We start from the raw sequence: 23,935 nt of genomic DNA on the forward strand, positions 1-23,935 counted from the left end.
AATTTCCTTTTATGTTGTTCTTGTGTTTTGTTGTAGATCTACTTTTGTTTCTTCTACTCTCTTTCAATTCAATCAAGGTACTTCATAATAATTGTGTTCATTTGATTTGTTGTTGTTTAATTCCTTGCAATTGAGTAGTGTAGATTTACTTTTCTTGCAATTTTACTATGCTTTCCTTTTATGCCTTCCAAGTGTTTGATAAAATGCTTGGTTGGATTTTAGAGTAGGATTTTATACTCTTGGCTTGGAAAGGTAACTTAGGACCTCTTGAGTTACTAATGTCCAAGTGATTGATGATTGGGAGCCATTAACTCTAGTTCTCACTAATTGAATTAGTGGAGAGTTAGGACTTATGGACTAGGATTGATATAGCTCATTTGACTTTCCTTTACTACTAGTTAGAGGATGATTTAATGAGATTAATCCTTGCCAATTCTCATATTGTGGTTAGTGATTAGGATAGAGATCCTTGACCACCAACCCTTGCCAAGACCTTTTTAGGCCTTAGTTTACTTTCTTGCCATTTATCTTTCATGCTTCATATCAAAACCCCAAAACAACTCACAACCAATAACAAGACACTTTATTGTAATTCCTAGGGAGAACGACCCGAGGTTTAAATACTTCGGTTTATAGATTTTAGGGGTTTGTACTTGTGACAAACAAATTTTTGCATGAGAGGATTATTGTTGGTTTAGAAACTATACTTTACAACGAGATTTCATTAGTGAAATTCTAAACCGTCAAAAATCCAATCGTCAGGGCCACCCCCCGAGTCCCCGACCTGAAGTCCGGAACGACCTGTTCCTCTCACGTGGACTAGGACAGCTCATAGAAGCTCCTTGGCCAGTGGGCTAGGTCATCCATAAGCCCGCCCTGCACAATATATAAGGGAAGATGACAGCTCTCCCCCCAAGGTACGTCATATCTTACCTAATTTGGCCATCCCCTCGTACGGACACTAACTTGACCGTCGGAGTGTCCTTGCAGGAGGCCACCCCTCATCCTCCTCTCCTCCGGCACCATCAACTCACTGAGCACACCTCAAACGCCCGCTCCAGATCAACCCAGGGTTTCCCTCTCTAACCTTTTCATCACCATCCGATCCACCGAGCACTCGAGATCCCACAATAACGAACAAGTATGGAATCTACTTCATCCGCATCAGTTTGTTCAAAACTTTTACAACCTCAATGCTTAGAGATTGACTCATTAGTAATCTCTCAGCGAAGAGTGATTGGAATTGCCGACTTAGTGTTGCAGCTTCTTCTTTGTGGTACTATATATATAGAAATCTCCTCATCTTTGAAGAAAAGAGTTTTCTCCCCGTTGCAACTGTTAGTACTATTCAAGCTCGGTTTGAAGACATTCAAACTGCATTGAAAAATAACTTCAAACGAAATTCTGCTACAAGAAGCTCCGGACAGCTCATATGTTAGGTCTTTCCACCAAGATTGTGTGAAGCTTAATGTGGATTGTTCTTTCCTCTCCTCCAATAATAGTGCGGCCTGTGGGGGTGTTCCGAAATTACTTGGGCAGATATATTGTTGGATTTTTGTGTAATTTGAAAAGTTGTTCCATCACTCATGCCGAGCTTTGGGAGATTGTTGAAGGCCTTCAGATTGCTAATACACATAATTTCCAACACCTTATTGTTGAATCTTATTCTTGGTCTTTCCATTAAGTTTATTAAAGATGGGTGTCCAGCCTCTCATCTGTGCAAACCACTGTTGGAAGACATAGCAATCTTGGAGAGACGTCTTCAGAAGGTGGAGTGGATCCATATTCTTAGAGAAGCTAATGTTGTAGCCGACACCTTGGCTAAAAAAGGTCAGGAGCTCCCCATAGGTCTTCATTTGTTTGAGAGGCCACCTTCTGATGTTACACATGCTCTACTTTCTGATTCTCGTGGAACTCTTAGAATAAGGCTCGCTAAATTTTTTATTTTCTAAGAGTAGAGTTAATTTTAAAAAAAAATAAAAAATTGTAATATTTATATTTGGTAAATCAAATTAAAAGTAGTTTTTAATAAACACAAGTAATAATAATTGCATTTGGTAAAATAGTTTTTAGAATTTAAAAATATTATAATAAACATAAATGCAAGCATTAAATTTAAAAATTAGTTAATATATGAGGTTATATTAGACTTTTAAATTTTGAAAAGTACAAGCCAATTTTAAAAAGTTTTATCTTAGGTGCTTTCAAAATACACTAATCTTTTAAAATCTGCAAACACAAGCATATGGTCTTTTTATTTACCAAATATAAAATGAAAAACTTGAGTTTTTAAAAAACACAACCACCTCTTCAAAAAATTTTATCAAACCAAACCTAAGAAGAGCTGATTAGCCTTGTTTTGTTTGTTCTGTTTGGGGTATTCATATTAACCCCTTTTCTAAAAAAAATTAATAATATGATTAAGTAGGTCTAATAATATATATTTTGAGTATTTGTAACTAAAAAATTGTTATTATTATAATTTTATGTAAAAGTTAATTATATATAACCGTTATTTTTTAATTTAATTGAGTAATAACAGATATTAAATTTAATTGACTAACATGATAAAAATTTTTGTTTTTTTTTATGTGAATTTTATTATTTTTATATTGCAATCAAGTTGTATTAATCTAGTAGTTAGATCAGTAATTTACTTAAATAAATATCGAGAGTTTGAATCTCGTCTTATATAAATAAAAAAAATAATATGCTATAAACTCAATTTTTATATAAATCGATAAATAAATGTATGTTTAAAATTATCACTTACACAAAATTACTTACATGAAAAAAACTAAAAAAAAAAGTAACATACTATAAACTCAAACTTTTAGATAAATGAATTATTAACTCTTTCAATATTTGTCTGTCCTAAATTATTAACTCTTTCGCTAGTTATCCTTACCTACAAAAAGAAACAAATTTAACCATTTCAGTAATTAATACGCAAAACTAAAATTTGAAAGAAAAACTAAAAAGACAAAAGAGTAGACACCTCTTTCTTCCAATCAATCCGAACAGTTATGATTATTAGACCAAATACTTGAACGACAAGGGCACATATAATTCCAAGCCAGAGTCCTGTAGAATATTTATTCTTATTATATAAAAATTGATATTTAAATTTTTTTATATTATATTTAAATTATATTTTTTTAATAATTTTATATTAGTAATTTTACTTACCTAAAAATTAACTAATTATCTTTTAAGAAAAAATAAAAAAAAATCTTAACTACAATTATTTAATTAAAATATAAAATATCAATTAAATACAATAAATATACATTAAAAATATTATAATAATAATTATAAAAACTTTTAGTTACAAATATTAAAATTTGACAACTTAAACATATTAATAGTCTTACTACTACATTATTTAATCTTTTTATGCATACTATAAAACTATGCTACTCTTTCTTTCTTAATCTCTCGTACTAATTAGTAAAAATTTTTGCAAATAAATTTAAATTTATCGTATTTTCTTACTAAATATATTTAAATATATTATGATTATAAAATTAATTCATAATTTATATTTATATTTTAAATATTTTTTATTCTCGTTCATTTTTTTAAACCCAAATAAGTTTAAATTTGACACATCTTTTTAATAGGTATATTCAAATCTATCATAATTATAAAACTAATTTATACTTTTGGTATTTTTATTCTCATTTATTTTTAAAATATTTTTTAATTGTTTACAACTCAAAAAATACCATATGAAAAGACAAAATATGACAACTAAAATAAATATAAAAATAAAAGCAACAAATGAAGATATAATTTTGCATAACTCTAATATAAAAAATCTATGTCTTTTTTTAAAAATAGATATTCAAATTTTTTAAATAATAAATTATATTTTAATTTATATTATATTTTAATTAAATAATTATATAAAATTATATACAAATTATTAAATAAATATTCTATAAAATATTTTTAATATAAAATAATTTAAATTTAACATTAATTTATATATTATTTAATTAATTTTTAAATGATACAATACTTATTAAAACACACTATATAATATAATTAACTTACCTTTTTATGTATCGGGCATATCTCAATCTAAAATAATTAAGACCGTCCACAAATAAAAACAATAGATTTCAATTTGGTATTTACATACCTTTACTTCAAGATGTAAGGCGAAAGCTAACACAATAGTTGACGAAACTCCAACTACATAATATGACCCTAAGTTAATAAAAGTACCCATTTTTTGCCAACTGCATCCTCTGACAATTCCTGAAACAACACCCTGCAGCCCGTCCAACAAGGAGTTGAACACAAAGTTAGTCGATTCAATAGAAACAGTTGGCAATGAATTAGTAATCGCTTCTAGTTTCCATGCCATGGAGGGGAGTAATTTGGTGTTGAAATATTTTCATAACTAACACCGAACAAAATATTGGGATGGTTCAGTTTGGATTACATTTATTTGATATTTTTTAATAAATTCAAATTATAAAGAAAAAGAAGAGGAGAAAAATCCGATTAGTGAAACCCTAAAAAGAGTGTTAACAGATATAAAAGGAGCCGACTACTAAACCAATGCCAGTGACAGAAGAAAAGGAGGAGGCCATGGAAACGCCGGAGAGAGCCAACTCACTGGCATGATCCACAAACATTATGGAAATAAGCTCAATGGCGAAATTAAGAAGATTCACTATAATTAAAGATACTGCCAGACATATTTGCTTTCTCACTTCTTTAACCACTAATCTTAACTTATTTTTCTTGGATACATTAGGCTCAACAGAGTCACGGGTATTAGTCTTGTATTCTACCTCCATGGACTAATTTATATATTCTTACATAGGTTGTGGAATTAAGAAGTTTATAAAGAAGAACAAGTTAGTCTCAGATGATCGAGCTTATGAAGAGTGTGTTGTAACACAATAGATTAGGTTTATATTTAGTTGAGTTTTATGGAGGCATAAAAAATAGTAGCTAAGAATGACATTAGGTTAATCCCCTGTTTGAAATAATTTTTTTTCAAAATCTACTCTCTTCTTCTTCTTTTTTTTTTTTTATATCAAAGATAGGAATAAGGCTCAAATTAAATTAAAATTATATATACATATTGTGTTTTAAAATTTGAATTTCATTTGGATATTTTTTTATTATTGTTAAATAAAAAAGTTTCTGTAATTATTGATTTTTATAATATTTAAAAAATTTTATTCTTTTGACCCAATTATATTTGTAGAAATATTTTTATTTAGTATTTTATTGAATTTTTTGTGCGGAATTTAAAGTTCGAGAGTTTTATGTGTTTTAGTGTCTATAAAAGTATAAATATCAATAATAGTCTATTTTAAATATAATATTAAAATGTAATCACAATATTTAGATTGAAATTGCATAATAAAAAAGAAAATTAGTTTTTAAGAATACTAATAAAGTGAAAGAGTTGTGACAAAAAAAATTAAAAAAAGATAAATAGAAAAAAATAAAGCATTACTATTACTGACAAATTTTTTCTTACTAATTTGATTTCAATTATTTTTACACTGATAATTACAAAAAAAAAACGAATTAAAAAGCACGTTAGCATATATTTAAACATAATACATTAATTTTCAGTCTCAGCAATTTTAATTTTATGTAATTTTTTTCAAAGAAATAAACAAAACAAAATGAAATAAATGACAATTCAATTATTTTAAGAAAGTATTAATTAAATTTTATTAATTAAAATTCAACTATTAAGTATAAAAATGGTTATCAAATTCAAAATCTTAAAAAATTTCAATAGCAAAATTAAAAAATTTTTGTATTAAAATTAAAATATTTTAGCGTCACCATTAAGAAATTTTATTAAGCATGGCTTTCTGAACGTGTACGCCTAACATGCCATGCTGTCTTACTCCATATGATTGGTCATAAAAGGTATCCAAGGCATCTGCAATTCCCATCTGTCATTATATGAAACCAACAAGGAGTTGAATACAAGGTTAGTCGATTCAATAGAAACAGTTGGTAATGAATTAGTAATCGCTTGTAGTTTCCATGCCATGGAAGGGAGTAATCGGATTTGGTGTTGAAATATTTTCATGACTATCACCAAACAAAATATTGGGATGGTTCAGTTCGAATTATATTTATTTGATATTTTTTAATAAATTCAAATTATAAAGGAAAAGAAGAGGAGAAAAATCCGATTAGTAAAACCGTAAAAAGAGTGTTAAGAGATATAAAAGGAACTGATCACTAAACCAATGCCAGTGACAGAAGAAAAGGGGTTGGCCATGGAAACTCCACAGAGAGCCAACTCGCTGACATGACCCACAAACATTATGGAAATAAGCTCAATGGCGAAATTAAGAAGATTCACCATGATTAAAGGTTCTGCCAGACATATTTGCTTTCTCACTTCTTTAACCACGATCTTAATTTATTTTGCTTGGATACATTAGGCTCAATAGAGACATGGGTATTATTCTTGTATTCTCCCTCCATGGACTAATTTATATATTTTTGAATAAGTTGTGGAATTAAGAAGTTTATAAGGAAGAACAAGTTAGTCTCAGATAATAGAACTGATGAAGAGTATGTTGTAACACAATAGACTAGGTTTATATTTAGTTGAGTTTTATGGAGGCATAAAAAATAGTGGCTAAGAATGACATTAGGTTAATTCCCTATTTAAAATAAATTTTTTTCAAAATCTACTATTTTTTTTATCAAAGATAGGATTGAGACTCGAATTAAATTAAAATTATATATACATATTGTGTTTTAAAATTTCAATTTCATTTGGATTTTTTTTATTATTGTTAAATAAAATTTTTTTGTAATTATTGAATTTTATAATATTTAAAAAATTTTATTCTTTTGACCCAATTATATTTGTAGAAATATTTTTATTTAGTATTTTGTTGTATGAAATTTAAAGTTCGAGGGTTTTATGTGTTTTAGTACCTATAAAAGTATAAATATCAATAATAGTCTGTTTTAAATATAATATTGAAATGAAATCACAATATTTAGATTGAAATTGCATAATAAAAAAAAATTAGTTTTTAAGAATACAAATAAAGTGAAAGAGTTGTGACAAATAAACTTAAAAAAAAAAGATAAATAAAAAAATAAAGTATTACTATTATTGGCAAATTTTCTCTTACTAATTTGATTTTAATTGTTTTTACACTCATAATTACAAAAAAAACGAATTAAGAAACACATTAGCATATATTTAAACATGATACATTAATTTTCAATCCCAGCAATTTTGATTTTATGTAATTTTTTTTTGAAGAAATAAACAACCCAAAATGAAATAATTGACAATTCAATTATTTTAAGAAAGTATTAATTAAATTTTATTAATTAAAAATTTAACTATTAAGTATAAAAACGGTTATTAAATTCAGAATCTTAAAAAATTTCAATAGCAAAATTAAGAAATTTTTGTATTAAAATTAAAATATTTAGGCTCACCATTAAGAAATTTTATTAAGCATGGCTTTCTGAACGTGTACGCCTAACATGCCATGCTGTCCTGTTCCATATGATTGGCCATAAAAGGTATCCAAGGCACTTGCCATTCCCATTTGTCATTATATGAAACCAACAAGGAGTTGAACACAAGGTTAGTCGATTCAATAGAAACAGTTGACAATGAATTAGTAATCGGTTCTAGTTTTCATGCCATGGAGGGGAGTAATTAGGTTTGGTGTTGAAATATTTTCTTAACTAACACCGAACAAAATATTGGGATGGTTCAGTTCAGATTATATTTATTTGATAATTTTTAATAAATTCAAATTATAAAAAAAAGAAGAGGAGAAAAATCTGATTAGTGAAACCGTAAAAAGAGTATTAAGAGATATAAAAGAAACTGACCACTAAACCAATGCCAGTGACAGAAGAAAAAGAGATGGCCATGGAAACGCTAGAGAGAGCCAACTCGCTGACATGACCCAGAAACATTATGGAAATAAGCTCAATGGCAAAATTAAGAAGATTCACCATAATTAAAGGTCCTGCCAGACATATTTGCTTTCTCACTTCTTTAACCACTGATCTTAACTTATTTTACTTGGATACATTAGGCTCAACAGAGACACGGGTATTATTCTTGTATTCTCCCTCCATAGACTAATTTATATATTCTTACATAAGTTGTGGAATGAAGAAGTTTATAAAGAAGAACAAGTTAGTCTCAGATAATAGAACTTATGAAGGGTGTGTTGTAACACAATAGATTAGGTTTATATTTAGTTGAGTTTTATAGAGGCATAAAAAATGGTGGCTAAGGATGACATTAGGTTAATTCCCTGTTTGAAACTTTTTTTTTTTCAAAATTTACTCTCTTTTTTTTTTATCAAAGATAGGATTGAGACTCGAATTAATTAAAATTATATATACATATTGTGTTTTAAAATTTAAATTTCTTTTGGATGTTTTTTTATTATTGTTAAATAAAAATTTTTCTGTAATTATTAAATTTTATAATATTTAAAAATTTTTATTCTTTTGACCCAATTATATTTGTAAACATATTTTTATTTAGTATTTTGTTGTATTTTTTGTGCGGAATTTAAAGTTTGAGAGTTTTATTTGTTTTAGTGCCTATAAAAGTATAAATATCAATAATAGTCTATTTTAAATATAATATTAAAATGAACTCACAATATTTAGATTGAAATTGCATAATAAAAAAGAAAATTAGTTTTTAAGAATACTAATAAAGTGAAAGAGTTGTGACAAATAAAATTAATAAAAAAGATAAATAGAAAAAATAAAGCATTACTATTATTGGTAAATTTTCTCTTACTAATTTGATTTCAATTATTTTTATATTGATAATTACAAAAAAAAAAACACGAATTAAAAAGAGCATTAGCATATATTTAAACATAATACATTAATTTTCAGTCTCAGCAATTTTAATTTTATGTAATTTTTTTCAAAGAAATAAACAAACCAAAATGAAATAAATTACAATTTAATTATTTTAAGAAAGAATTAATTAAATTTTATTAATTAAAAGTTCAACTATTAAGTATAAAAACGATCATCAAATTCATAATCTTAAAAAATTTCAATAGCAAAATTAAGAAATTTTTGTATTAAAATTAAAATATTTTAGCGTCACCATTAAGAAATTTTATTAAGCATGACTTTCTGAACGTGTATGCCTAACATGCCATTCCCATCATTATATGAAACCAACAAGGAGATGAACACAAGGTTAGTCGATTCAATAGAAACAGTTGGCAATGAATTAGTAATCGCTTCTAGTTTTCATGCCATGGAGGGGAGTAATCGGGTTGGTGTTGAAATATTTTCATAACTAACACCGAATAAAATATAGGGATAGCTCAGTTCGGATTATATTTATTTGATATTTTTTAATAAATCCAAATTACAAAGGAAAAAAAGAGGAGAAAAATCCAATTAGTGAAACCGTAAAAAGAGTGTTAAGAAATATAAAAAGAACTGACCACTAAACCAATGCCAGTGACAGAAGAAAAGGAGGTGGCCATGGAAACGCCGGAGAGAGCCAACTCGCTGACATGACCCACAAACATTATGGAAATAAGTTCAATGGCGAAATTAAGAAGATTCACCATAGTTAAAGGTCCTGCCAGACATATTTGCTTTCTCACTTCTTTAACCACTGATCTTAACTTATTTTGCTTGGATACATTAGGCTCAACAGAGACATGGATATTATTCTTGTATTCTCCCTCCATGGACTAATTTATATATTCTTACATGAGTTGTGGAATTAAGAAATTTATAAGGAAGAACAAGTTAGTCTCAGATGATAGAACTTATGAAGAGTGTGTTGTAACACAATTTCGTTGCGGTTTTTACTGTCCAGCAGCTATCCAGGGCCGTTTTGTGCCTTCTACTAGACCGCCGCTCACCTCTGTCGTAATCCTTTCAATTTATGGCAATTATGAGCACGGCCGCTATTTACCCGCCGCTACTCTTTGTCTCTGCCGTAGTGAATTATGAATAAAGTTAATCAATCTAATAAGACTAGTTATCAAAGATTAAATTATCATAAAAAAATAGTAGTAACTACCCATTCTGTATTTTCACAACTTTCTATTATTAGATCACAATAAAATTTTTAAGTTATTCTTTTAATTAGTGCACAAAGCATATTTCAATACATTGAGAGAATAATCTTGCTAGAATGTTATAAAAATAATAATTGAAATTTGTTATATTATTAATAACTATGTGATGTATGTGTCCTGTTTTTTTTATTCAGGATTTTAGTGAAAAGAAAAGATAAAAAAATAATAAAAATAACTATTTTTATTTTTTATTTTTATCTTTTTTATTTTTTCATATAGAAATTATTTAAAAAATACAAATCAAATGAACACTTAATTTCTTATATGAGACAACAACATATTACATATATAACTATTTAAATATATTATTATTTTAAATTTTTAGAATAAATAATTTTGTGATGATATTTTTTTCCTTTTATGCAATGATCTAATTATTCATTTGAATGTGTATTAAATTTTATAATTTATATTATCAATAATAATAACCTTATTACTAATGGTATCGAGATCTATAACATTATTGTTTGTCCGAATAAATCAATTATTTAGAATTTAGAAGCTATTTTTTATTTCATCATATATTTTATTTTAATATAATATTATTTTAAAATCAATTATATTATATGTATAAAATAGTTATTAAATCAGTTATTAATATAAAATACATAATAAAAAATAAAAATTACACATTAAAAATAAGTTAAACAATAAATATATATATATATATATAATATCTTATTTGATGATTTATTTTTAGTATATACATGTATTTTTGTTTTAAAATATAGCAGCTGATACTAATCACCTATTTATTTATATAATTATTGATATAAAAATTTTGTGTTTGATTATCAAGAATAAAAGCCACACGTATACCACACAATGAACTATCACCAGTTACCGTAAATGATTGATTATAATGACTAATAAAATAAATAAAATACAGTATAAATATAATTGGTTAAATTATATATTGTATAAATATAGTTGGTCATTTTATAATGTATAACTAGTTGTTACTTTTGACTCTTAAAAAAAATTTCAAGTTTTAACTTCTATGCTATCTTAGAGGGCTATATTTTATATTAAATTTTTTTCAATATCAAAAGTCCCGGTAATGATTTTTTCTATGCTAATAAGTCAAAGGATAATTTTAATGAATTTTTAGAAATTGTTTAATATTCTGTTTTAAATTCATAAGTTTATAAAAATGTAGATTTTCTGAAATTTGAACTAAAACACAAAAGTTGGATTTCTATTCTTATTCGTTTTGATTTTTTTGATATTTTATTTAAATCTAAATGAGGTACTTCTTTATTGATATTTATATTTTAAAATTAATATAGAATAAATAAATAATTAACTTTAAAGTAGTAAATGTCAATAATCTGATATAAGTAATAATCGAATCAAGCTGATTCGATTTACACTATTTTATACTAATTCGAATCAAAATGATTCGATTTAGTACTATAGTGTATAATTCGAATTTAACCAATTCAATTTATACTTCAAACAATATTCCCATGTAATTGGAATCAACGTATTTCGATTTACTACTATATTATATAATTTGAATTAATTTAAATCGATTTATATAAAAGTATAGTTTGAGATATTCATGTAACATTTGTCTATTTAGATAATTTATATAATATTGGTATTGGTTTGGTTTATATATGTGTTTTATCCAAATTTTTATTTAATTTTTGAAAAATATACATGAGAATTAGATTAGATTAAGTGATTAACTTTGTTGTCCAATCCTTAAATATCACATATCACAAAAATGTAAAAGTGATGATTTTTATCTTATACTTCAGGTCAGTAAAAGTTAACAGAAAGTTTAACTTTGTTAATATTTAAATATATCTTTAATTAGAGAAAAAATTAAACATTAAATCTTTAAAAAATTAAGTTAAATTATATGTGTTTAAAGACCACTTTAAATATTAATCTCTAAAAATATTAAGAGATCACATATATAATATGTACATATTTTTTAAAGGATATATACGATTCATATAAAACTGAGTTAAAGGTATAAAGTATAATTTTTTTCCTTTAAATATAATTTTTATTCATTGCTCTTCTTGTTAAACAAAACGGTTTTTTCAATTTATTTTTAATGCCTTTTATAATTATATAATGTATTTAAAATATTTTTTGTTTTAATAAATAATAATATGTACTATTTTAAAATTCATTCTATATATATATTAAAAATAAGACTGGACATACTTGTTTATATTAAATTGACAATAATACATGACAATTATATTAAATTTGTTTATATTAAAAAATAAAAATTATTTTTAAGAAATTTTTATTGAATTAGTCATAAATTTTGTGAAAATAGTTAACAGGTAATAAATATGATATTCTTGAACTAAATTATGAGGAGACATTTAACTTTTAGTACATGAAAATAACAAGCAATTAGCTAATAACTATGTTATGCTAATACGGTATGCACAAGGTAAGATCAAAAGAGCCACCGTTTCTACTAAAAAATGATGGAGTATCGCATAGTTGGACTATCAACAATTCATTTGAGAGGAATTGGAATCATTTTGGTACTTACAATGAGGTCCAAAGAATGGTCTTTAGTCGATAGTGTAGAGAAAAAATGTGTAATTAGCTACTATATTTTTGGTACATGTTATTTGGGCTTTATTATTTGGTTTGGTCTGAATATTCTGTGATCCATAAGATATGATAACAATGTTATATACCAACAAAAACTAATATGGACCTAAAGAAGCAGAAGAAGAAGAAAAACAATAACAATCATAACAATAAATTACCGAAAAAAAAACAATCATAACAATAATAAAAAAAAACAATCATAACAATAATAACCCTCCTTGTGAAGGAGACACCTCCAAGGGGTCTCCAATTTTTGTCAAAATTTTTTAAAATTAGTTCAAAATGACCTCCCAATTACTCCTCTTCTCATCCACCTATATTTTTACTCAATTATATACCCAATGAAAAATATATCCAAATTATATATCCTATGAAAAATTAGTAGTGCACATAGGGCCAAATGAAACCAGATTTGTCTTGATCCGATTCGACTCTAAATAATGACTATATTTATTTTTGAGATTCTTATTCAGTTTTAGACCCGGTGAAATCACACTACCGAGTCTGAATCAAGTGAAGTTTGAATCTTAATAAATTTTATGTCAAAAATTATAATGCACTTATTTATAAAAAAGAAAAAACATACTTGTGTATCGAGAAGTTGATATCCACATTTGAACTTGAATTTTTTCATAAATTCTAATTTTATTCTTCTTTGATCTATTTTCTAATTCAACAAATATGATTAAAAACAGAATAATAAGCTTATAATTAATATAACATAATATTAGAATTAATTTAAAGTTCTCCTACGATGCACATGGGTCGGATGAAACTCAATTCGCTTTGATCCGGATCCGACCCTAAATAATAACTTATTCTATTTTTTAAATTCTTACCCGATCCGAAACCGGGTGAAATCACACCAAATTAATTCTAAAATATTTGGATCCAAATTTTCATTCAACTTCTACATATTTCGAAAATAGACAAGATATAAATATCGCTCGCACAACAATTTTTTAGGTTTGAATTTCTTATTTCATTGTATGTGTTTATCGAAAAATAAAATATTTAAATTAAAAAATATAAAAAATCACTAAAGTTATTTAAAATATTCCCATTAAAAGTTTTTTAACATGAGTAAATTTGTTGTTATCAAATTAAAATATATCATTCATTTGACTTATATCTATTTACATTTTAAATTAAAAAATTTTATATTTACAATAATTTGATTCATTTTTTATTATTTCAAAAAACAATTACATTCACTCTAAATTTTAAATCTAAATCACTAAACCATAAATTTTAAACTGTAAATCATAAATCGTAAATTCTTACGCACAAACCTTAACTCTAAACACTAAACCTTTTTATAATCACCAACTTTCTACCCTAAATCCTAAACCATACACCTTAAACACTAAACCCTCACCATAAATTATAAAACCTAACTAATAAATCATAAACCCTCAAACTTAAACCCTAATCAATAACCCTAACACAACTAATTACTAAACCCCCTACAACTAATATTCACCGCCTAAATCGTAAATCATAAAACCTAAAGCCTAAAACATAAATCCTAGTGTATCGATTTTTTCCCCTAAACTACAAAAAACTACTCATTTATTTAATTAAAAACTTTTAGGTTATTATACTTTCATTCTTGCATTTTAAATAAATCTAAAACATTCACAAATCCTTTTTTATAACTTCCCAGCTTATTCATTTCCAACATTGAAGGCACTACATCATTCTGAAATACAATACTACAATTTTATTATTTTAGAGCCCACTTAAACAAGTATCAGGAGTTCGAATCCCGCTTTGTGTATGCAGCAATCCATTAGCCAGTAACAAACTCTTAAATAGAGATCAGTACTGCGACGTATTAGTTTTTGACCTATTGAAGTGGAAAATGCCGTGAGAAATCATCAAAAGATTAACGTTGTCATACTATATTCGGTACTAATAAATATAACTTACATTACTTTTATACTGAAATATCTATTTGGGTGTAAACCAAAACACTAAATACATTGTTTTTTTTAATATCACACAATACTTTTTTTTTGGTAAACCACTAAGCATATTTATTCTGTTTTTTTCTCAGTTCTAATTTTTTGCCGAGAGTCAAATCCTGTTGATTAACAAAATTTTAGAACAACTCATTCCAGCCTTCAAAAACAAATAATTCAGCATTTTCTTTCACTTTGAATAACTCAACAAATAGCCTACCGTTACAAAAAATAGTTACTCCATCATTTTCGAAACGGCCAACTTTTTACTTATCATCATTAACGCATAATTACCCTCCCCTACTTAACATCTATTTTGTGTTATTTCTGCCAAATATTTTTAAGAAATATAATTGGTGTTGTTAAGCATGAATTAGGATCTTTATGAGTAGTTTCATATTCTGTTTCGTATGAATAAGTAGTTGTTGAAGTTTTCTTTGTCAGTAGAGAGTGGTCAGGGTAGAGTCTTGAGTTTAAAGAAGCATTTTAGTAAGTTATGAGTCAAAATATATGTTGCTTATTTCAGGTGTATTGAGTATGTAATATCTAATTGGTAAATGCAAGTGTATCAATCTTGGAATGTGATGAGATGATCGTTAATTATTTTTCAACGGACATATAACATACCTGATTGAATGGAAATGAGTTTTCAAGTGATATAATGCTTTTTTTTTTGTAAACTCACCCAAACAAATCCTATCTCAATAGCTGAAAAATATACCATCTTCGAAACTCTTATATATTGCTACAAACCTTAGATACCTTCCTTCTTCTTTTTGTTGTTTGAAATTTTGTTTTACAATGTTTTAAAGGAAGAATAAAGATTATTCAAATGAATAACTTAAATTAGAATCACCACTAATAAGTACTTTTGAATGTAGTCCTCATGCATTGACATTCTATAACTATCCTCAGTGTTAAAAGCTTATATTAATTCTGTTTTATTTATAACTAAGATTCAAGGTACCACAATTTCATTTTCAACACTTGAAACTACCGTCTTATACAATAACATGAATAATTGCTGCGAAACTTCATTTGTTGTTTGAGATGTGAGAGAGAATAAATTATAAAAGTTCAATTTATTTTATTTTTTATTAAAAAATTTTAAAACGAAAAATATAATTATAAAAAATTAATAAGAATAATAAAATAAATAAAAAATAGGTTGTATCTCTTGTTATTATTTTTATGTCTTTCGTGTCATAATAAATACACAATATCTTTGTCTATGTCTCATCTGCCAAACACAATTTTATGTCTCTATATCCCTATTTTAATGTCGTGTCTTGTAGAGGTCTTCTGATCAGTGCCGTACTCAGACCCTTGGACTACGAATCCCTCTACAATTTCCTAATCATCCATGATATTTTTCCTGTTCATACTGGCTAATGAAGCTGAGTTTTGTTCTATTGCTCCACCTATTCTATTTGTGTATACTTGTTTATGTTCTCAAGGACCACACATGGTTGTTGCCGTTTGTCCTCATCTTTACAACATTATCCAGCCTCCAAGTTCTATTTGTTTTCCTTTTTTAATGTTATTTAAAGCCTTTGTTGGCAACCTTAAATCACATAACTTCATAAAATTCTAAAATAAACTCTATGTACTTATCTTCGCCGTTTATGTTTGTCACCAATGACCCATAATATGGTATCTATTTCAACTATAGACACATTCAGTCCCTGTTAATATAAATATATCTCTAAATCTAACTAGCTACAACTTCCATTCAATCCCTAATTTCTCTATATTTTTTTTTCTATTTATTTGCTTCATATGTTTGTTTTATTTTTTTGTTGAACTTTATTTTAGCTAACCAAAGCATAACTAATATGAAAGTTATGTGTTTTTTTAAAAAAAAATTCTAATTTGATTTGTAGCAAAATGTTTCAATTTTATGGAATGTCTCTACATGGGAAGCTGCATTCAATAGTACTTAGTTAAGGTGATCCTAATGTAAGTTATGCATGGGCATGACAATTTTAGAATGAGCATGCATGGGATGCCAGCATTAATAGTAGTTAGTAGTAGTGATTCTATTGTAGATTAAACAGGGCAATAATCATTTTTAAGTTTTTAGAACAATGCAAAACTAAAGAGTTGAATAACAATACGATGGCAGCTTAACTATTACGATTGCATATGTGTGGCTTGTGATTAGACATATGCCCGAAAACGGGTTTAGAGGAAGAACGACTTAGCCATAGCAGCTAACAGTTTTTGGGTGATCTGGAGAGAGAAATTTAAAGGTCTTCAAAGGCAAAAAAAACTCCCCTGATATAATGCTCTCTCAGCCATTGGAACTCCATTCTCAAACACAAGCCGACAAATTTTTATGAATGTTCACTTTCTTTCTCGTTCTTCTTTCCGTTCACTTTTTTTCTTTGGCTGTTTTTGCATTAATTGCTACTTCATCAATTTTATTGATTAATGTACCGGTTGTATTTGCTTCTCCTGATGGTTGGTCAAGTAACAAAAATGTTGTATTTTCCGGTACTTCATTATGGATTGTATTAGTTTTTTTAGTGGGTATTCTTAATTCTATCATCTCTTGAAGCTATTTGTTATAGATCGAAAAATGAACTGAAATGACCCCTCCCCACGAATTCTTTCGAATTGTGAGGCACATTAAAAAAATGGAATATATAAGCCCCCAAATAAATAAGTTTTTTCAATTAATGCTATAACTCTATAAGGGCACAGTGAAAAATTCCTTTCTCTATTTTTGTTGTCCAAATATGAATCGAATTCAACATTATATTTATTTCTGAAGTTGAAATGAATAAATGTCTAACTAAAAAAAAAATCTAAAGTAATTTCTTTTGTATTTTTTTGGTGACTGAAATAAACTAAACAAAGAAAAACAAAACTAACAAAATAAGGAACTGCTTAAATAGAGGGACAGTCCCGTTTAAGACTACTCTTAAACTCCTCCCAAGGTGAAAGAAGCTCCACATGTGAAAGTTGTAACTTCATCGCCATCTTTGCCATAGTATCTGCCACTGTGTTTGCATCTCTCATAATCAAACGAAAGTCAACACGCCAATTCCAATGCATAATATCTCTTATTTTGAGCACCAATGGATCAATAAACCTAAAACCATCTTGAGTAACAAGATTAAATGCTTCCACACAATCCGTCTCACAAATAACATCTCGTTGACCCACATCCCAAGCTAAGAGATATCCTCTCCAAATGGCAAACAATTCTCCTTGAAGAATACTATTACTCTCAATCATTCCCAAACATCCCCTTTGCCAACTCCCATGATAATCTCTAATAACACAAGCAAAACCAACACTATCACCCGAACCAAAATAACTAGCATCACAATTAATCTTACAAGTACCAATGGATGGGGAGTCCAAAAACCATTTAGAGTAGAGGGAAGGGACATACGTTGTAATTCAAAAATATTCCTAAGCTCATTTTCTGAAGTCAATGCCAGACAAATCACTTTTTCCGGAGGCCAAGTTTCATGAGGATTAAATATGTCATTATTCCTTGCTCGCCATATCCACCAAAGTCCCGAAAAGAACTTAAACGGATGCTCTCTGCTATGATACAAGAACCAGTTCTTCAAATCCAAAGGATGACAAGAAATATCCAACCTATGCCAGACAAGTTGAGCTTTTGGACAATCCTGAATACAATGTAAAATCGATTCCTGGCTAGAAAGACATCTTGGATACCTATCCGATGACGACATCTCTCTTCTAAAGCGAAAACTTGCAATAGGAAGAGCCTCCTTAAGACACAACCAAGCCAAAAACTTATGCTTTTCCGGAACAAGCTGACGCCAAAGCCAAAGCCAATTCTCTCGCTCCTCCCAACCAAATAGCTGCTTACACAACTACAAGTAACCATTGCGTGAGTCATAGACTTTGGCAACAGACCCACACCAATACCAACCCACTTCCGGACCTGCTTGTTCATCTGGATTATAAGAGAGAATATTACCTTTCAGATCTTGAGATAAAGGAGAATAAAGAGTATCCAAATGCCACCTACCAACCGACCAAATATCCTGTATCCGGAGATTCGAATCAGAAATGTGAACATAATCTATCTCATTAGATAACCGTCCTTCTCTCCTCCAGCTAGAAAACCAAAAATTTTGGTTCAAATCTCCAATACACCAAGCAAACCCATCCTTCAACACTTCCCAAGCCTTGCAAAGACACCTCCAAATGGGAGAGTCCTTGTTCTTAGGATAACTAAAACAGTCATATAGAGATGATCGGTATTTGGCATCCAACAATTGGATCCATAGCTTGTTTGGCTGCTGGAAAAAACTCCAAACTAGCTTCCCAAGAAGAGCAATATTTACACAATAAGGATCTTTAATCCCTCCATATTTTTTTGGAGTAACCAGTACCTTTCAACTAACAAGATTCAATCCTCTTCCATCAACTTGTCCTTTCCAAAGAAAATTCCTCATCATAGACTCCAATTTACTAATGATTCCTTTTGGGAAAAATAGAGACCTGCATCTGGTACGTGGAAATAGCAATTGCAATAGAATTAACCAAGCAGAGTCTACCAGCCCGATTGAGTAAACTCCCTTTCCAGCTTGCTAGCCTACTCCGAATCTTATCCAGGACATCATTGAAAGCTGAACGAGTCACCCTAGAATGGCTAAGGGTAACTCCAAGATACCTGCCCAAGTCTTGGACAAATTTGATAGAGGATACCCCAGTGAAAACCTCTTTCCTTGTTGCAGAGACATTCTTGGAGCAAAGCGCTTTAGACTACTCCACATTAATCTTCATCCCAGATGCTTTGCAAAAAGTCTCTAAAACCAACATCACATTTTGCACTTGTCTCTTTGTAGCTTTACAGAATAGAAGCAAGTCATCTGCAAACATTAAGTTGGATATTCTTGATCCCCCTCTAGAAATAGCAACCGGCTCCCACAAGCCCAAATTAACCTGATGACTAATAAAGCATGACAATCGCTCCATACACAACACAAAAAGATAGGGTGACATAGGATCTCCTTGTCTAAGACCTCAGCTAGGAGTAAAGCCATTCAGACGATTCCCATTCCAAAGAATAGATAAGGAAGAAGCAGTGACACAATTCATAATTAAATTAATTGTAGGAATAGAAAAACCAAAGCTCTTAAGGGTATGAGCTAAAAACCTCCAGTCAACTCTGTCATAAGCTTTCTCCAGATCAATCTTAAAGGCCAGTGTGCCTTTCTTTGATTTAGTCTTCTTCATAAAGTGGAGAACTTCTTGAGCAATAATGATGTTGTCAGGAGTTCCTCATCCCGGAATAAATCCTCCTTGAAGCGGGCCAACAATCTCCGCAAGATGAGGACGAAGCCTATTAACAAGGACCTTCGTGATGACCTTGTAAACTACATTGTAGAGACTAATCGGCCTGAAATCTTTCATAGATACCGGTGATTCAACCTTTGGAATAAGAACCAGTAAAGTCTTCAACATTCTCGGATCAAGAGTAACACCGGAGAATGCCTGCTTAACCATCTTCCAAACATCAAGACCAATGATCTCCCAATATTCTTTGAAGAAGAAAGCTTAAAACCCATCAGGACCTGGAGCTTTAAAAGAGTTCATGTGAAAAACAGTTGTTCCGACTTCCTCCATAGTAACTGGTGCCGTAAGATTATTGCAAGCTTCCTCATTCAGAGAAGGAAGAGGCACATCACCAAGGCAACTCAAATCAACATCATCCAAATGACAGAATAAGCTTTTATAGAAAGACTCTGCTTCTTGACTCAGAACCTCTGGATCAGTTTCCCACACTCCATCCTTGAGAAAAAGGCCATGAATCTTATTATGCTTCCTTCGCGCAAGAGTTTGAATATGAAAGAATCTTGTATTCCTATCCCCGAATCTTACCCACTGCTCTCTGGACTTTTGGAACCATAGGAGCTCTTCTTGTACTAGAGTATTATTATAATCATCAAGTAACTGTTGTTCTTTCTGACGCAAATAAATACTATCCACCATTTCCAAGCGCTTTTGTAAATAATTAATCTGCTGCTCTAATTCACATTTCTTAACAAAAATGTTACCAAATACCTTCGAGTTAAACTCTAGTGAATTCTTCTGTACTTCTGAAAGCTTGCCATGAATCCCTCTATTACCAGACCACCATGACTGATTTACAATATCCCTATACCCAGGATGAGTAGCCCAAGCAGCAAGAAATCGGAAAGGTCGATTCCCTTTAGGCTGAGGACAACCTTTACAACGCACCAGAACAGGACAATGATCAGACTGAAGCCTATTTAAAACTTCTGCATAAGCCTCTGGAAAGATAGATAACCAACTACTATTTATACAGACTCGATCAAGCTTTTTTGCCACGTCAACATAATTTTTCACCCTTTTGTACCAAGAAAACCGCCTCCCAATAGTCTTCAGATCAAACAAACCACTATCCCCTAATGAAGTAGCAAACATGTCTGCTCTTTGATGAGAAAATTGACAGCCCTTAGATTCATGAAAAAATTTGACTTCATTAAAATCACCAAGAACAATCCAAGGTTCTTGAAAAACCATGGATTGTGCAACAAGATAATTCCAAAGGAGAACCCTTTTATTAAATTGAGGACTGCCATAAATACCACTACACCTCCAAATTAAATTATCAAATTGAACCTCAACAGTAACACCCTGATCAAAAGCATCAATGAACTTACAATAAACACCCTTCATAGAGGATAGAAACCAAATACCTCCCTTATGCCCCTCTGCTTCTACTATACCAACAGAGTGATACCTCAACCTTTCCCAAAACAATTTTAAATGCTGAAAAGGGGAGTGAGTTTCAACCACAATAAAAAAAACAGGTCTAAATTTTCTAACAAGTTCCTTACAATGCACCCGGGCTAACTTATTAGAAGCACCCCTAATATTCCAAACAATCATATTTAAACTATCCATAAAAAAAGGGACAGAATAAATAAGAACATAAACTCTAAACAGAATCACCAACCTCAATAGGTGGTTTGTCCTGCGGTACTGGCACACTCCGATCCTTAATAATTGCCACCTTCGGACCCCCTAACACTGCACCTGCCATGCTTCCATCTACTAAGGTTTCCTCCGTTGTGCCACCATTTTTATAAACTAGCGAGTTCTGTAGGGAGGAAGGCCGATGATGCTTCCGTAGAGAAATTCCACGACGTGTAGGAGTTCTGCGCGATGGAGATGGCGCAATTTCATGTTTTTTCTCGCTTCCACATCCTAATGGCAATTGATTTGCCTCTATCACCATGCGAATTGGGCCTTGGAACCCTTCTCGAATCATACTTGTGCTGCTTTCCATCTTGGTCCTTCAAACCTGATGATTGGCCCATTGTGAATTTTCCCTTACGCAGCACTTGTTGCCAGCACTCTCCATCATCCATGCATGCCTCATTAACATGACCATCAGGCACATGAGGAGCCAATGATTTCGTAACCACATCTTTCCCTTTAACAACTCCTATTTTCTCACCCAAATTACGGGAATTCTCACCCAAATCACGAGCTTCTGATTCAGCCTCTTTATGAAGCTCATGAATGTTGTGTGGCACTAGTGTTGGGGCTTCATTATTTTTTCCATCACCAAAGAAATTTCTGTTTCCTTCCAAGGACTCCTTCTCCATGCACAACGATTTATCATGCCCATACTGTGCACAAGTAGCACAAATCAACTGTAAACTCTCGTACTCCACTTCATGAGTCACACCTCCACTATAATATGTTTGATTATAGGCAACCCAAGATTAATTTGAACACAAGCTCGGGCATATTTTTCTCTTTCTGCAAGCTTAGTGGCCAAATCTACTTTCACCAGAACCCCTATTGCAGAAGCAATTCGCAGCATTGCTTGTTCATGGTAGCACCAAATTGGAAGTCTCGAGACTCGAATCCATACTAGCGTTGATCCAAAGGATTTTTCGCATGGCCTAAAATCCACCTCCCATGGCTTTACTGCAACATAGTGACCGTCTATCAACCACGGGCTACCGAGAATGACTTTCTCACGATCCGCATCAATATCAAATTTAACCAAAAAATATCCAAACCCCACATCTAATAAATCAAACCCTCCTTTGATGCGCCATACTATCCGAAGCTTATGCATGAAAGCCGTGTAGCCATAATGCTTATCCAGCACCTTGATCACGATGGCTTCCTTATAAGGTTCAGCTAGACAGCTCTTTGCCTCCTTGGTAAAACTGACACTTGGTGGGCGAGAATCACACTGCTTACCTGTCACCGTCGCGATACCATCCCCAGATAAAGACCCTACTAATGCAAAGGCCTTAGACTTTTCTGCACCAATGACTTTATCTCTAAAAGAGACCTTGGATGGCTTTTCTAACCCCTCTCGAGAAGAACCCTCCTTAACACCGGATACACACCCACCCACGCTCTCTCCCTTATCTCTTCCGATGGCATGGCCATCTTCCTCACCGTGTTTCACTCTCAACCGCTCGCCCCCGCTCTCTCCTTCTCTCATTCTCCTTGAGTACGGAGTATGTACTCTTTCTCTGCTAGGGTTTAATTTCTTTTGTATTTGATCTTACATTGTATTATATGAAATTATGAAACTTTAGTTAATATTATACTTTTAATTCATATATCCTTTTAAAACGCGGATGTCTCTGGTGGCTGAAATAGTTGGGTGGCTAAGCCGTGGCTAAGGGTGGGAAACAAATCTAAATTGGACATGTGGCAGCGATTGACTTAAATGAATGATGGTGTAAAATGAGTAAATGACAGTAACTCAGCTAATGATTCATGCTAACATTTTTGGATCTTTAAATAATGGGGGCTGCTATGGTGCTGAAGGATAGATTCCTCATCAGGTGCTTATACTGTGTGTCTCAATATGGTGGAAACACGCATCCACCTAAAATATTCATTGCTTCAACATCTGTTGCGGTTGCAGGTAGCCATTACAGATGTGGATCCCACGACTCAGAATAACTGGTCAAAATCAAAGTGGTTAACAGGTAAGATAAGAAATATTAATAACTTAAAGCAAGTGGAAAATAAATATAATGTAATATAATAATTTTTTGGTTTTTATATTCAGGCTTTAGTTTGCTGAAAAAATTGAGTGGGCCTGGGGCGTGCAGATACAAAGGAGCAAAAGGCTCCATGTTTTTAAAACCAAAAAAACAAAAAGGAGAACGTAACCCGTCCAGCACCCCTCCACACCCGTCATCTGTGAAGTTCCCCCCTTCTCCCTGCCCGTCTGATGCAAAGCAAATTGGTACCATA

General features: G+C 30.3%; 2 pseudogenes; both read right to left on the minus strand.

The window, feature by feature from the left end:
• Positions 1–2,833: 2,833 nt before the first annotated feature.
• Positions 2,834–23,935, minus strand: part of LOC130973975 (protein DETOXIFICATION 16-like) — a 40,036-nt pseudogene continuing 18,934 nt past the window's right edge.
• On the minus strand, positions 17,570–23,168 carry LOC130976668 (uncharacterized; annotated as a pseudogene).

This window comes from Arachis stenosperma, chromosome 4, assembly GCF_014773155.1.
Source record: "Arachis stenosperma cultivar V10309 chromosome 4, arast.V10309.gnm1.PFL2, whole genome shotgun sequence".
NCBI classification, from domain to species: Eukaryota; Viridiplantae; Streptophyta; class Magnoliopsida; order Fabales; family Fabaceae; genus Arachis; species Arachis stenosperma.